This window comes from Bidens hawaiensis, unplaced genomic scaffold (genome assembly GCF_021521415.1).
Source record: "Bidens hawaiensis isolate Kalapana, Puna unplaced genomic scaffold, B.hawaiensis_p1.1 tig00007412_1, whole genome shotgun sequence".
NCBI classification, from domain to species: domain Eukaryota; kingdom Viridiplantae; phylum Streptophyta; class Magnoliopsida; order Asterales; family Asteraceae; genus Bidens; species Bidens hawaiensis.
This window is the reverse complement of record NW_027491516.1, coordinates 514,513-519,533: the sequence shown is the minus strand read 5'-3', so window position 1 is coordinate 519,533 and position 5,021 is coordinate 514,513. Positions and strand designations below refer to the sequence as shown.

At 30.1% G+C, this 5,021-nt stretch overlaps 1 long non-coding RNA gene across 1 annotated transcript; it reads right to left on the bottom strand.

Annotated features, from left to right (window-relative positions):
• Window positions 1-978: 978 nt before the first annotated feature.
• On the bottom strand, window positions 979-3,710 carry LOC143635148 (uncharacterized). The gene is made up of 3 exons (XR_013153999.1): window positions 2,571-3,710; window positions 1,825-1,913; window positions 979-1,541 (listed from the first exon to the last, which is right to left on the bottom strand). It is a non-coding gene; the product is annotated as an uncharacterized LOC143635148 (long non-coding RNA).
• Between the last annotated feature and the right edge of the window lie 1,311 nt (window positions 3,711-5,021).

Here is a 5,021-nt window from a genome sequence, read left to right as displayed (position 1 = left end):
CACTTGACGGTCAGTAGTTTAGTCGAGTTTTAAAGAGTCTAGAGTATTACTTAGTGTCTAGTTTAGCGTAATTTAGTTAATAATTATTTCACTACTTTTAGCGCATCATAACTTAAAAAAGAAAAAATTAAATGGGTCGGGTTTTCGTGTCCGAAATTGACAAATGTTACAAACACTCCATTCCTAAGTTATGTTATTCCATGATAATTAAAGAAAGATATATGCATAACTTCATGACCTCTATTAAAACATCATTTTATGTAAGTAAGTAGTTTATATTATGTATTTATAAGGTAACTTACTTTAAAGATGAGACAATCCCTTAAATTACTAAGTGAATTGTTCTTGAAATTTTAGTAAAAATAACCTTTGTATTATACTTTAAATACCAATTGTTATTAGTTAAGTTGTAAATGATCAACATTGAATTACTAAGTATTATCCCACACAACTCTTGGACGATTATAGAACACATGTAATAACCACCCAAGAGTTATTTGAAATAAGTTATGTTGCACATTCACTTGACAAATAACCAACCAATTCTAGTGAATTAACATCACCAATCCGTTTACACACCATTGTCGACATTGTCAAATTTAAAGATGATTAGTTACTACTAATACTTCGTTTGGTACACATTTATATTAGGATTTATGTTTTATCAACCAAGCCCTCACAATAATGACAGTTCACTGAATTATCATCAAGCTTGATACTTGGTGTCTCTTTTAAGATTTATATTTTATTAACCAAGGCCTCACAAGAATGGCAGTTCCTCGGCTTATCATCAAGCTCGGCACTTAATGTCTCTTTTAAGAGTGATTAAACATTTCTCATCAAGTGACAATTTGCAACATAACATTTACTTTTTATAAACTAATCACATGTTTAACCAATATAATTACGCCTTAGTTAAGACACTACAAATAAAAAGCCATTTAATGGCACACAAAAAGTGTCATTAGAAACCAAATAAGTGCCACTAAAGAACTTTGTTGGAATGAGTGGCACACAAAATAAGTGCCACTAGAAGCGCTACCACTAAAGGCTTTTAGTGGCACTTTTTTCGTCTGCCACCACAAACTTTTAGGCTTTTAGTGTCACTTTTTTTCGTATGTCATTAAAAATATTTTTGACTTTTAGTGGCATTTTTTCCGAATGCCATTAAAACATTTTGGACTTTCAGTGGCACTTTTTTCATGTGCCACTACACGCGTTTGTGCTTTTAGTGGCACTTTTTTCCGTGTGTCATTAAAAACATTTAGGACTTTTAGTGACACTTCTTTGTGCTACAGACTTTAGTGGCTCTTTATTTTGTCTACCACTACAAAACCTTTGGGCTTAGTGACACTTTATTTCTACTACCACTAAAAACTTTTGGAATACATAAACCATATCTTTATTAAACCATAACTATCAAATCAAGACAAAATATCAAACCTATACAAAGAAATTAACAAATATCTGAATAAAAACTGAAAACTACATCACGCTCATCAACCTCTTTCGCCATCTTTATTAATCTTCATGCGAGGTACCTAATAGAAAAATAAAGATTTTTCACTATATAAACAATATGGACACTAACTTGTGTAACAAACTAACATAAATGAGTGTAAATGAACAAAGATAAACGAACGTCCACAAACAAAACGTGTGTTATGTTTGTTCATTAAATTAAATGAACAAAAAAAGTTTGTTCATGTTCATTCGCTTATTAAATAAACAAACATAAACGAACTCCCACCGAACAATTCATTAAAAACATTAAAATAAACAAAAGAAGATTAAGAGTTATGAATTAGTACATGATTAGCATACCTCTATAATGTTATGGTTTCAAACTCAAGTTGAGTAGCTCTTTCTTTTGCTAAATTCAGTTGTAGGCTCTATGTTATTAAGTTGAAGACCTGTAACAAGTTTCCAGATAAGTTTGTTAAGTAACCACGTCCACATTATTAGTAAAACATAATGCGAGTGAAGAATAAAAAACAAAAAAAGAATTCAATAACTTTAGTTTATACCCATCTTGGTAGTCAAAATTTGAATGTTATTATAGTTCTGTAAAGAAACCAAATGATCATCATAACAGAAAATCCTCTTTACTAACCAAGCTATTGTATATGGTTATGTTGTCCATGCATAACTTCCATCAATATCCGGTAATATAGATGTTAGTATAGTATTGTCACCAAAAATAATAAATACTTACCAAGTGCCCTTTTTTATTAGAGCTCGGCCAGTAGCATCTTTGTAGATAAGGGTCCCATTTGCATTGGCATATAACCAAGTAAGCTTGTTTCTGCAATAACAATTAGTCGATATCAAAGCTAGCCTAGTTTAAGAATGCAAAGAAGCCAAGCCGCTCGCGAGCTACTCGAGATCGACTCAAGAAAAAGCTCAAACGTGAAAAAATGTAAATTTCAAGAACGAATACGTGAAAAAAAGATAAAATTAAATAAATTGCTTTCAAATCAAATAGGTCGGGTCAACTCGCGTATATGCAAGCCATATAAAAAAAGTACAAAAGTTACTGAAAGGACAATTATCTTAACTTAAAAGATTACCTCTTCGTGCATCCATTCGGCAAGCTAACGATACTTCTTTAGCAATCAGCATTGCCACCTATTAAATAAAGGATACCAAGTTTTAACTTAGAATATTTTGCATAGCAAACTTGGTGGATGGAACGAAAATAAAAACACAAAAAAATGAACGAAAGAATAGATAGCTTTAGAACAACTACGTGAATTGTAAATTTGTATCCTTAAGTAGTAAAAGAGGCATGTCGAGAAAACGGTACTGTAAACGTGTAGAGTTATAAAACACAGAGCAACAAAGTTTAAAGTTAAAGGAAACCTGGAAGTGACATATGATGAACAGTAAGTCACATAGAGAACAAAAAAGCGCCACACACCAAAGCATAAACATGTACCTAGCACTGAATATGGAAGACAACACAAACACCCAGCGAAGGCTGTAAAAAGTACAACAGATGGTTAACAATAAAGCATACCATCAACAAACAACAAAGCAAAATCCATCATACACCATAGCCATATAAAATCATATATATCACAATCATGAATCCACACTGTAAGACTTTCATTGGCCGATTCAACCGTAACAAAAAAACTCAAATGGCATCCAAGTCTAAGTGACAGTTATACATATATTTATTATCAACCAAATTCAACTCCAAAGTTATCCTTTCTTAAAGCTAGACAAAAAGTACAAACAAAGGTGCTTGAAACTAAATGTGCAAACAAGACAGGCAGCTCACGAACTATATATATATACCAAGCCCGGGCTAAAACCGAGCTTTGGCTCGTTTAAGGCACTAAACACGATCTCGAGTCGAGCTTAGTATAATCACATAATTTTTTAAAAAGGAAAAAACAAGCCGGTTTCAAACCCTAACCTAATGGAGCTTAAATCATCAACTATTCGTCAAATTACCAACCTCAATACATGAAATACAATAAACAATATCAAAAACCTAATCAATCTTGCATAATTGGATACCAACACTATCTCAATTCGCGAACACAAACAATATCGAAAACCTAATCAGCTAACACTACAAAAAATTGAACTAAAGTAGAATAATTACTGTGTTTTCCGACGAACGGTTATGGCGGAGATCGAAGATGAACACTATTTGACGGTGGAGCTTCATTCAGATCATTACGACGAACACTACTCAACATTTGTGTTTTAAGAAATTTAGGAACTAATCCCAACCAATCATTTAATGTCTTTTAAATTCTCTTTTCTTTATAATACAAGGGTGTTCTGGTAAAATAGGTAGCCATTTAATTTTAAGTTTCCTAACTTTTCTCCTAACATTATTAATAACTGCAAAGATTAGTGCTACGGTTTTTATCCATGGTTATGGTTTTTTTAAAGACCATCAAACAAACATGAATTGCTGATATTTTTCATTAAACATACGTATGTGTTTTAAAAAAATAATACATAAGATCATGTCCCTCGTACATGTAAAATGTAAACTAATATACAGTTTTTCATATATGTAAAGTTTAAAAACGAAATTATTAAACGTTAAATAAAATGAGTATATGTACCTTTTTCAGTGATTTTTGTTTGCTTAATATGCAAAAATGTTATTTGTTAATTGTTTTTTTATTTTTATTTATCTACATGTACGTAAATTGTCACATACGCATGTCAACGTAACCTTATTATATATATGTTTAACATTGTTTTACATATATGTAACTAACAATATACGTAAATGTTTTGCATGTGTAAAGAGGGGTTATTTAAAGATTAATCCAACTACAATGAATGTTCGTAAAATATCATTTTAAAACTCTTTATTATCTTTTTGAAAATAAAGTTGAAATGGCTATTAATTTGAAATACTAAATTATTTGGTGATATGCAACAAATTAGGAATTTATTTAGAATGGAGAGAGATGACGGTTTCTAAGAAAAATTTGGACCATGGTACCCTTTTTAATTTATCAAAATATCTAACAAATCTTATCTATTTATAATGATGCTATTATTGTTTTGAACCATTGATCAAATTATTTAAGGGTTGTGATGAGTTCTCTAAGTTTTCAATAAAAATAAGAGTTCTCATTTGATATATATATATATATATATATATATATATATATATATATATATAATATACCACTAATGGGCAAATTAAGACATCCAATTTTTAAGTAATTTATAAATTTTCAAACACATATAACAACTTCACATAGGGATAAAGTAGTAATTCTAATACTAAATTTCACGTGTCTTTCATATTTCTTCAACTTATTTACAACCGTGTCCCCTCAACTTTAATCAACTTTTGGAAACTTAAAGAATAATTACAACTTTGATCAATATATCTTTTAACTATATATTATTTATAATTTCACTTTTAACCCAAATTCCCCCCACGATTTTTAAACGATCATAACATTTTCATACGTTAATATTTTTTTTAAAATTGCATCATAAAAATGAGCATTTAATTCTCTTTAATTTGAGTA